The 12,104-nt window shown below is 39.4% G+C and overlaps 1 protein-coding gene across 9 annotated transcripts in view; it reads right to left on the bottom strand.

Moving 5' to 3' along the window:
* The window catches only part of ERC2 (ELKS/RAB6-interacting/CAST family member 2), a 968,268-nt gene that overhangs the window by 399,030 nt on the left and 557,134 nt on the right, over positions 1-12,104 (bottom strand). The gene's annotated exons all lie outside the window — the stretch shown is intronic.

Raw genomic sequence — 12,104 nt, 5'->3', positions numbered from 1 at the left:
TAAGTTTGAGAGGGTTCTAAACTTGAAATAAATGACATGTAACTTTTATAGGGTGCTAATACACCATAGAAATAAGCCAGACTATCAAATATCCAGGGTTTTCAGCCAGGTCCCAAAAAATTGGACCAGGGAGCCCCAAGGCAAGGCCTTATCCTCCCCAAACCACTGGAGGCTTTTAAAAGCCAACACACAACAATAAGGGCTGATGTTTATGGTTTTGTTCCAGAGACTTCCGTGGAGCAAGCTGGTGAAATGCCATCTCTTGCACAGATGCATGCTGCATCCACCCTGCTGATTTAAAACCACGGTTTCAGGAAGTTTCTAGGTTCCAGGGTTGATGTTTGGGTCGCCCCTTCCAGCTGAACTTGGCAGAATGGGATCATCTATCACCAAAGTCAACAGAACGCCCTTCAAAACTTGTCAATGATATGTTAAGTTCCAATTCATAAAGACTTTCTACACAATTTCTGCAGTTTTACACGGAATGTATTCAGAATAAGCATTATAGTTCACATCCAAGGTAAATTACAGGATTTTAAGATTCAGGAAACCCTCCATTTTGCCCTGATAGAAGGAGGAAACTTGATGGCCATGTAACATAAATAAAAGCCAAAACCAAAAACAGTTTAAAAAGCAAGAAACATAAACGATAACCTATGAAAGTCACAGAATTACACATGTTTAATTGTAGGATAAATAGCATTATTCTTTAACTTCAGAAATATACAAAAATTAAAAAGCAATTAAACTTTTTAGTTTCTCATATAAGTTCATAGAGTATCATAAATATAACTAGAAGCAATACTTGATGAGGCTGAAGCAGAGGTGGTTTTTCTTTTTCTTTTATTTTGTCTTCTTTTTTCCCCTATTGTTGATATACTCAATAGCAGTGTTTAAAAAAACATATCAGTATTATGGTCATTCCACGTGCCAACTAAGACAAAGTCTGTGTGACCCTCCATATGGGATGGCCTTTGTCCTCATGACCCCGTTTCCTTTCATAAATTGTTCTTTATCCCAAATGTACTATTTATCTCAGAGAAGAGGAAGAGTGTTGAGGATTCTCACCTGCTGAATCTCTTTCTCATTAATTGAACTGACCTGCTTGCAATCTACAGACACAGTATGCTACTCAGCTGGGTTTCCAAGTTCTTAGTTCACCTGCCACCTGACTGCTTAAGGCAGGCACTAACTAGTTTTATACTAACCCAACTTTAACAATTACACCTTAGAGTAATGACTTGCAGGCTGCCCTGGTCATTTCAGCAATAATCACATGGAGAAAACCTGGACACCTGAGAGATGTAATCTAGACTTTCTTTTACTGATGGAGATGCTTTTGGCTTCTAACGTCAATAATTCTTATTTTGAGGTGAGGCTGCTATTTTCAACACCTTGGAAGCAGAGTCTCAAAATAGCTTCCCAGGCCAAGGCCTTTCACTCCTCCTAATTCACCTGACCACTAAGGACTGCACACTGGACCACCTGGGGCACTGGCCTCAGATACACTGTTCTAGTCTTCGCACAGCCACTGTTTCTACCCGTAACTTTGTTCAAATAAGCACTTGATTCTTGGCGTCTCAGTTTCCCAGATGATGCCCATGGTACCTCCTGTGTTAGATGTTCTAGAGTTCTGCAAACTGTTTCCTCTGCTACCAAAACAGGAGCATTAGAAAGCAAGAAATGTTTCCCCCGCCGTGGTGGCCATCAGGGTGGTTCACAATATTCTAGTTCCCCCCTTCCAGGCACATGGTAGGACATTTCCCTCTCCCTTTAAGTTGGGTGAGGGTTTGGCCAAGAAAATCATTGTCATTTCCAGAGGGAAGCATTTAAGTACTAGCAGTCAACCCCAACCTTCCCCTTTCCCTGCCATGATGAGCATAGAAGCATGTTTCAGATGATGTCTCCTTCAGCCTGAGTCCCTGAGTGACCACAATGAAGCCCAAGGCCAACCCACATCACATAAGCAAGGTATGTACTGTTGTTGTACTACACCAAGAGATAAGGGGCTCTTACCCCCAGCTTGACTTGGGCTGTCTTGACTGATGAACTGTCACACTTCTTATCAAGTGCTCTATAACACCTGCCTCCATCTCCCCCCCACCAGTCCCCTCTCATCAAGAGGAAGTGCTTCTTATTCTTGCTATCCCATGGAAACTCTACCTTTGCAGGCCACTGGTACCTTCCTTCTTGCCATATGTCTTTTCTTAATGTGTAGTCTGCACAGCTAAACAGTTCCCCAACTTCTTCCCCTCATTTGAAGTAACATTTTAGCTGGCTATGTATATGAAACTTATGCCTTAAAAACTACCAGATTTGAATCATGTCTCCATCACTCACTGTATGACTGACACAAGTTTCTTCATCTCTTTCAGCTTCAGTTTCTTTATCTGGAAACAGGAAATTATGTTGCTTATTCTATTAGATGTTTATGGATAGTAAGTGAGATGATGTAACCTATAAACCATTTATTCTAATTGATATCAAAATAACACTTTTTCTTATTATAAGGTACACTCATACAGAATCTAAAAGATACAGATATGAAATTTTTAAATGTTTCTTTTTATTTAGGTTAAATGACATTCTTTTTAGCTAAGATCACCCAAAATCCCACCACATGGAGATAAACACTCTAAACAGTTTGTTTTAATTTCCCCATCTCTCTCTTTCTCTATTTGTGTGTATGTATAACTGAGATGCTATATATAATTTTCTAAATAGTTTTAAATAAATGTATCATTACAAAGTTCTCCTTCTCATTAAATAGTCTCTCTGAAACATGGTTTAATGGGTGAGTGGGGATGTATCCATTCCCCATTTTCCTAAAAGCCAACCCTTCCTTCCCTTGGGCTCTCGAAGCTCTCCTAAATTGATAATCTATCTCCCCTGTTTCTTTTGCAAATTCTTCACCTTCCTGCAGTCGATAACTAGACCTTTCCCCTTATGACTCTGTCCCAGAGACATTTTCCTCATCCATGTGGCTACTCAGGAGGAAGATTGAGATTTGTCTCCACAGCTCTCAACTCTGATACTTTTCCAACCTTTGTCTCCTTTTATTCACTTAACATCTTGCACATATACTGAACCACCCATTGATTACTTCTGTTTGGATGTCATAATATCACTTTAAATTCACAATGATCCATGCACACATAACTAAAACCAAATCCCTACCAGCCATCCCAGCCCTCCCCACCTGCCACTCCCTAACACATTGGCAGCCCTGACCTTTTCTCAGTCACTCATGTTTAAGATCTCAGAACCACATTTGTCTCTTCCCTCTTTTATTTTCTATTCATCATCAAGTCTTATATCTCTGTTTTAGAAATACATCTTGGACCCATCATCCCTTTCTACCATTATTTTTGATGCTTCAAGCTTGGATCCCTTCCCTTCCCACATTTCTGATAGGATTGAAAATAAGTGGGTGTGTTTGTGTGTATTCCTAGCCTTTGTCTCTACCCCTACCCTAAATAAGGACATGGCTTTGCCTGATCAGCTTCTCCCCTACCAGAGTTATCTCTCAGCCAGTTCTGTGCCTAGATTTTAGGAAATGGGTAGCAGAGTGAACCTGTAAAACTGAGTGCAAAAGTATAATACTTTTAAGGGCAGGCTACAATGATTTATATAATAAAAAAGAAGGAGATACAAGTGAGAAGAGAAAGAGGAATAATGAGCCTGGAGATAGGGGACACAGGTTTTGTTTTAAGGGCAGAATAAGATAATTGAGAAGGAAGAGAAAAAGGGAAGGGGAAAAAAGTTGCTAGGAGTTATTCCTGGGGTTCCTTCAATGTTTTCCAAAGATACAAATTGAAGGTTAGACTTCCCTTTTGATTTTTTCCAGCTGTTTTGACTGTGTGTCTCAATGTGACTTTGAACTGGGCCCTGTGGATTTGGGATTCAAAGACGTCTCACAGGATTTACTGTTACAACTCATCTCCCTACTGTCAGGAAAATATGCCTAAACCATCCATATTTTGTCAAAAATATCACTGGTCTGGTTCCAGTATCTCAAGGGGATCCTGAAATACCCAAAGTAGTTGTCTTCAGACTGTGTTCCCTAGTGCACCAGGGGTTCCAAAAAGGCATCTGGGAGCTGACAGACAGATCAGTGGAGGGGGAGGAGGAGAGTGAATGAGCAGAGATCTCCGTCCACTATCTCACATTGAAAGGGAGTTGTTCTACTTTGTTTTATAGATAGCATTCCACTTAAGATTTAATTTGAATTTTTAAAATTTTAAGTATTTTGAAATACTGAGAATGGTTAAAATCATGGATTATGAAACCAGACTGTACTAATAATACCTGCTTTATCACTTTTTAATTATAGAGCCTTGGGAAAGTGTCTGAGTTTCCTCATCTATAACAATGGTATGTCTCATAAGCGTTACTGCAAGTATTAAATGAAGCAATGAAAGTAAAGCTCTTAGTGCAGGGACTGGCAAATATGAAAACACTTAGTACATTCTTAACATAAGAGATAAGCACAGCATAGTGGTTACAAACAGAACTTAGGAGCTAGCCTACCACTAACTATCTGTCCCCTTCTGAGTCAGTTATAAAAGTCTTCTGAGCCCAAGTTTCTTCCTTGTGATGTGGGAACGTAGCTCAAAGGGGTTTTGTGAAGATTCAATGGGTTAACGTGTGTGATGCCCTAAGAACAATGCCAAGTACTTGGTGCCACAGAAGTGTCAGATCTTGTTAATAAAGTGCCAGTAAGTATTCAACCCATTTTATGTTTGCTTATTACTGAATTCAAGATTTTGTGCTTGGTGTCACCTACCGTCAACCACACACACACACGTACACACACCCCTGGAACGCCCTATACCAACCCCTCCAATTACTGAAATCGCCTCTCCTTTAAGGCTCTGCCACAGGGCCCTGGCCTCCTTCACAGGTACAGTGATTACATCTGGAGCTCTGAAAACAGGCAGACCTGGATCAAGTTTTGGCTCCACCAACAGCATCTCTGTGACCTTAGGACAATATTAACCCAATGTTTCCTAAACTCTGTTGCACCTTTGAATCCTTTAGAAAGATTTTTAAAATCCGGATGCCATGGTAACACTCCTACCAACTAAATTAAAATGTTTGAGGGTAGGAGTCAGGCATCAGTATTTAATTAAAGATGCAGATGATTCCAAAGTGATGCCAAAGTGCAAACTTGTCTGGGAACCCTGGACATTTGCTGACCTTTCTCTTAGCCTGAAGGTCCTCCTCTATAAAATAGGGAGGAGACAGAAGCTACCACACAGGATTGGCATGAGTATAAAGGGAGATAATACCCATAAATCATCCAACCCTCTCTGCTAGAAATCCTGGAAGTGTCCAGTGTGTGACAGTTACCACTGTCCCTAGTATGGGTTCCTGGCCACATTATTTTCACCCAACCCAAGTGCCTTCAGTTCTTACCGTCTGCACCTGACTTTCTCCCACCTAATTAAACACCACTTCACATTTCTGCACAAATATTTCATGTGTGTGCTTAGTTGCTACAACTGGATTGTAATCCCCAGAGGGCAAGGACCATATCTCTGTTCTCTTTGTGGAAGGCCCTTCAGCCCCGACACAGAACCAGTGTCCACACTCAATAAATACCTGAGGAATGAGAGGAAGGGGAATGCAAAGATGTGATTCTGAAACACCTTCCTTTGACCCACTTAGTGCAATGATGGATGAACTGTAAGTCCGAACTTGATACTTTCCTACCCCATAAATCAGTGGTCCCCTTGCCATCCTCACCAAATGCCCTTCAAGTTCTTGCTCTCTGTTTGCCTCAAGCACCTTCTCTTTGCTGTGGAGACAAGAGGGCTCAGTTACTCAGCTCCTGAATGGATGGAACCCCTATGCTCAGTGCCACCCCATCAGCCACCAAGAGCACCAGGAACCCGTGAGTTTCGAGGTGGTACAATAAAAATGTCCCAGGCTTTGAGCTGGGGTCAAAGCAAGCAGCTTTTAATCCTGCTCTGCATTCTCCCCGCTTTGCCCGGGACCTGGGAGACGTGCAGTCCTTTCATCATTCCACCACTTCGTCTCACTGGGTGTCTCCTACGTGCCAGGCATTTTGCTAGACGCAAGCAACAGGCTCATCCTCAGAAGCTGTCTGGTTTGGCAGGCAAGCTTGAATCAAACAACTTTTAAATTACAGTAGTGATTAAAAGAAAAAAACTGTTAAAGGAAAGGACTGAGTGATGAGCAAGAGTTAAACAAAAGCCAGTCTTGCCCTAGGCCTCACGGCCTACCTCCCTAAGGCAGGTAAGTGGGAGCGGCCTGCTGAAGAGGAGGGAAAAAACATGTGCTGGGGGGCCCAGGCTGGGGGCCATGTGGTTCTGTTCATTAGGGAATTGCTACTTGAAGAATCACAATGATTATGAGCCAATAAACACTTTTGAGAAGTCCAGCAGGAAAGCAACCCATGTGTCTCCATTCAACACAGCATTTGCTTATTTTGGAAGCATATCTATTGATAATTCACCTGACAATAATATTTCCTGGGGGTAAAAAAGTTTTAGAAAGGCTGTTTTATTCCTAAGAGGCCATCCTTGATGAAAAGTGATTCACAGCAACCTCAGAAATCTTCTATAATACTTAACATGTTCCACTTAAAAGAATTTCCTAAAAGATCCCAAAATATGGTAAGACTGAAATTCTGATCCTATATCTAGAAAACTAAGATTACATTTTAAAATATATATTGGTTTGGTGTTACATATCTAGAACATAGTAATTAAAGGTTTCTTCAAGCTAGATGACTACTTGGTCTCACCAATTAAACTAAACAAAACGAAAACCCCCAAGTAATTGTGTGTTGTTTCTGATTTTATTAGCCATCCTACGTGGAAGATTATAAAAACTCTCTTATAAAATGGTTGAGGTACAAGGACTATTCAAATGTATTTGAATAATTCTTAACTCTGTACACTTTAAGAAAAATGAAGCTATCAAACGAATTTCTAAAGAGTCTAATGCTTACACCCAACTCTGGAGAAACTGTCAGAACTTTTAAAGTGAATAGTGGAGCTTTAAAACAATAAAATAAAAAAACTGTTAAGACCTTAAATCATTAACATGTGTCAACTTAAACTTACATATACATTTGTGTTGTTTAACTAAATATCTGAAAACCAGCTTCTCTCTCAGTTATCTGCCAAGAGCCCCACTCCCTGTTCTGTGTGTTTCTTCCTGACACGTGGCAACATCCAGTGCTTTTCAAGAGGCTCACTTGGCAAGAGCTGATCTTCAAATATTTTGATAAAACAGTTTGTTTCTTAAATTATATGTCAGTATTGAGTTAGTATCTATTTTGTGTTAATGATGTGGAATTTTAAAACAGCTTTTAAAACCATATGTTAAAAAATACACAGGCTCTTCTGCCTTTCCCCTTACCATCCATCCTAGTTTTCTGTCTTCGCTACATCCTGAGTGCAAGAGGATGGTAGTTTTCAGTCTGCACCAGAACACAGAGCCAAGGAAATCCCCGTATCCCAGGTTACAGCAAAACTGGAATGTGAATTGGTCCTGTGGGAATAGCTGGGACTTGGCCCAGCTCTGCTCTGGGCACAGAGGAGGTCACACTAAGATCAGAAGGTAAAGATAAACGCTGAAACCCTCCCTCCTCAACAGCAACAACTTCTTAGACAGTGATGCTGTGAGCCGAAGGATCTGTTAAAACAAGGACTACTAATCTTATTTTTCCAATTACTCTTATCTGACATTTCTATCTCCACCTCCCTCCCACCTCCCCACTGCTGCCTTAGAGTGACACCTTTTGGAAAAGGTTGAAACTGAAAATCCCCAGATTGCTTTCTGCCTGGACCTGGCTACCCTTAAGATTGTGTTTGGGATTTGTTTTTTCCTCACTGAAGTTAAACTTCTGGGAGCTTTGCTTAAACGTGTCACCTCTGATCCTTCAGCTGCAAACAAATACCCACATCAAGTGAGGGTGTTTGGGCTTGAGCTCTTCGATTCTGACTACAATTTAAACTCCCCCTTTTCCCCCTACTCCCCCAAGGCTTACTGACAAAATTTCACATCACAATAAAGGATGGATGGAGAAGAAATGTGTAAAATACATACATTCTGACTGAACAGATTCCGTGTTGGAGTACAGATGAGTAACAGTTTCTCCAGAAGGCCCTTGAGCACTCTTCATTCCAGATTGGATTTGGCTCAGTGGAACCTCCCTGAGAAAAAGGCTGTGAATATACACTTCTGTGTATGTCTGGTGCAGGTACTCACTGAGCAACTGGGAGGCATTTTTACTTTATGTGTTCACAGTTCTGAAGCACAGCAAAGAGCTAGTTTTTTCCCTAATAGAGTCTCACGTTCTTGAGAAGCAGTACAGAGAGTGGCTAACTGTGTGGACTCTGAAGCCAGAGGGCTTAGGTCCCAAACAAGATCCAGCCACATGCTGACCCTGAAAAAGGTACTTGAGCTCTATGTGCATCAGTTTCTTTCTCTGTAAAATGTGGATAACAGCTGCACCTCCCAGAGTCCTTATGAAGAATACCTGACTTACAATAGTTACATGCTTGGCACACAGAAAGTGCACAGTAACCTGTAATCATCAACAGTGATGTTAGTTTGAACACTAGCTCTTACTTTTCAGCCTATGAGAGGATGAGTAAGCAAGAGAAAGTGCTGAATTTCCATTTTCTTACATTTTCAGAAAGACAACACTTTTCACCTTCAATGGAACAGCGAAATTTTTTACTAAGAAATCTATTTATAACAAACCAAATTAATCACCCACAAAATATGCTAAATCCCAAACACAATTATAAAGGAACTCATGAAGATATCAGAGCAGCATGGTCCCATAAAACTTCCTGCAATGATGACAAGGTCCTAATTTGCACTTTCCAATATACATGCCACTGCTACATGTGGCTATAGAGCACTGGAAATATAACTGGTACCACTGAGGAACTGAATTTTTAATGTTATATAATCTTAATTAATTAAAATTAAAATTTCAATATCCATATGTCTAATGGCTACTGTATTGGAAAGAGACAGAGCATCAAAATTTTACAACTTTTATTGTCCAACGGTGATGTTTAGAAATTATTTCAATTTTTGTGGAAAGTGTTTCTTTTTTGAACATATGAGAAAAACTTTTAATTTCCTTTACATTCAGTGTATCTCATGAATTAGCATTTGACCCAGTGATTTCACTTTAGGAATTTATTCTAAGGATATAATAAGGGATGTGTCCAGAGAAATTTATTCCAAGGATATAATAAACATATTCATCAGTGTTGTCTATAAAAATCAGAATAAAAAATATGCATGTGTGTATATACATATTATATGTATAGATATACAAACATATATATAAACACAAGTACATATACATACAAACATACACATATGTACCCTCACCTTTCAAAGAAATTAGTTAAATAAATTACGGTGTGTGTGTGTGTGTGTGTGTGTAAGTGTTGCAAAGAAAGTGGATAGTAAATTGCAGTCATCCAATTGTTGAGATGTTGGTCAGACATTAAATACTAAGTAGAAAGATTTAATGGAAAAGAAAGATGTTGATGAAATCCTAACTGAGAAAAGCAGGTTAGTAAATGAAAAATACAATATAATCCCAACTATATGTAGGTTTCTAAATGAATATTCATAGAAAAAAGAGACTAGAAGGAAAGGCATCAAAATATGCATAACAGGTTTGTTTCTAAGCTTAGAGATTTCAGGTAATCTATTACATTCTTCTTTGTACTTGTTGATGTAAATATGAATCACTAATGTAAAAAGAGAGCAAGTTTTAAAAATTGCAACCATAGCTATGAAACAGAAACAGACTCACAGACATAGAAAACAAACTTGAGGTTGCCAAGCGGGAGGGGAGGTGGGAGAGGGAAGTATTGGAAGTTTGGGATTAGCAGGTGCAAACTATTATATATAAGATGGATAAACAACAAGGTCCTACTGTATAGCACAGGGAACTATATTCAATATCCTGTGATAAACCATAATGGAAAAGAATATGAAAAAGAATATATATATGTATAACTGAGTCACTTTGCAGTACAGCAGAAATTAGCATAACATTGTAAATCAACTATACTTCAATAAAATTCAAAAAAATTTTTTTTACAGTTGCAACAAAGGAAGGTCTGCAAAGAAAGTACTTCTGCTCCCATGGAAAAATTAGTTGCTGGTAGACCATGACCTCCAAAGGATAGTAATAAAGCAGAAATCCAGAGCAGGGTGGGGCCCTCTGGTGGCAGCTATGGTGGCAACTACTGTCAGCCAAAATAACCTTAAGACAGGCCACACTTTGTAGCATGGTTTCTTTGCCCCGACAGTCACTTAGATTTATGCTGATTATAATCCGGGTTCACCAGGGAGTGCCTGAGTGTTAGTGACTCCACAGCTGTCAACAGCCATTCCTGCCACCTCCACCCGGCCCCGCAATGTGCTTGAATGTTGCTTCATTCATTTCAACTTGTTCCCTAATAAAGTTCCTATGCATTTTAAAGTCCAGTATGGTGGCTTGCTTGTTTGCTTTGTGCTTGTTTAACATTTTCTAATTTTATTATTGTTATTACTGTTTTGATTCTGCAGCACTCAAAATAAGTTGGCAGGCCCTGCAAAATCAGAACCATTTGTCCATGCCACTTGACCACTTCTATTAGCAAGGTTTATTCATTCCCATTCAACAAATCAGGGCAATGTTTTCAAATAGACCTTCTTTCTTGTGATGTAAGGATAAGCTGAGGCAATTCCAAGGAGGAAAAATGAAAAAAAAAGGAGGCTTCTTTTACTCCGAATTCTCCTGCTGGCTTAGCTCTGCAGGAGGTACCTGTTGATGATGGCAAATTTCAATCAGGCCAAATGAGGCCTGCCTCCAAGCCCTTTCCTGATCCCCTCAGAATCCTTGCGCTGCAGTTCCATCTACCTTGAGCAATAGGTAGTGGCCTCCCTGTACGTCAAATGCATCCTTGAATGGGTCCACTGGGGCATCTTCGCAAACACACAGTAGATTGTCAACAGATGATTGTGGGTGGGATGCAGGGAGGGAGAAAAGAAAAGAAGCCATACTCTAGAGAGGTAATCATTACATCTGATTTAAATAATGTGGTTTCCTAAATCCCATTTGATCCTCACTTACTCCCAAAGGAGCATACCACTTAACTGATGGATAACTCAAACTCAAAAAGGGTAAGGGATTGACCCAAGAATTGCAGATGGCTTACCCTTTACCAGGATTTGAATCTGACTGTTGAGTACAAATATAAGGGGACAATTGTTAAAGGTAATTACATATACTGAGAGGATCTGGGAGGAAACTCTGGGCCACGAGACCCTCAACAGCAAGGAAAGACCATGGCTCATTCTCCTCAGTATGCCCAGGCCTGAACACAACATCTAACATACAACAACTGTGTGCCCTATGTTCTATTTTAAAAGATATAAAATTGCATCTCAAAATGTATATGCCAAATATAGTGAAATTTCATTAACTTGATAAAAGAGCATTTACTGAAAAATCTATAGCTACCAGTTGTGAAAGACTGCTTTCTCTCTAAGATCAGAAGCAAGGAAAGGATACCTGCTTTCACCCCTCTTATTCAGCATAATATGTGAAGTTCTAGATGCTGCAATAAGGCAAGAAAATAAATAAAAGGTGCAAAAATTTCAAAGGAAGTAATAAAACTGCCCCTGTTTGCAGATGAAATAACTGTTTATGTAGAAAATCCTAAGAAATCTACAAAAAACACCCACAAGTAATAAATGTGTTCAGCAAGGTTGCAGGATACAATATCAACACACAAAAGTCAATTGCATTTCTATAAGCTAACAATGAAGGTGTGGAAACCAAAATGAAAAACTAAATACCATTTACAATCACTCCAAAAAAATGAAACATTTAAGTATAAACTTAAAACATGGATGGAATCTGTACATGGAAATCTACAAAATTCTGATAAAAGAAATCAAAGAAGATTTAAATAAATGGAGAGATAGGAAGTGTTCATGGATGAAAAGACTAAACATAGTAAAGATGTCAATATTTCCCAGATTGATCTATAGGTTTAATGTAATTTCCATCTAAATCTCAGCAAGTGTTTTATAGATATAGA

This window comes from Mesoplodon mirus, assembly GCF_964341445.2.
Source record: "Mesoplodon mirus genome assembly, chromosome: 12".
In the NCBI taxonomy this organism is placed as follows: Eukaryota; Metazoa; Chordata; class Mammalia; order Artiodactyla; family Ziphiidae; genus Mesoplodon; species Mesoplodon mirus.
Note: the sequence above shows the minus strand (reverse complement) of the source record. Positions and strands in the feature narration are given on the sequence as shown.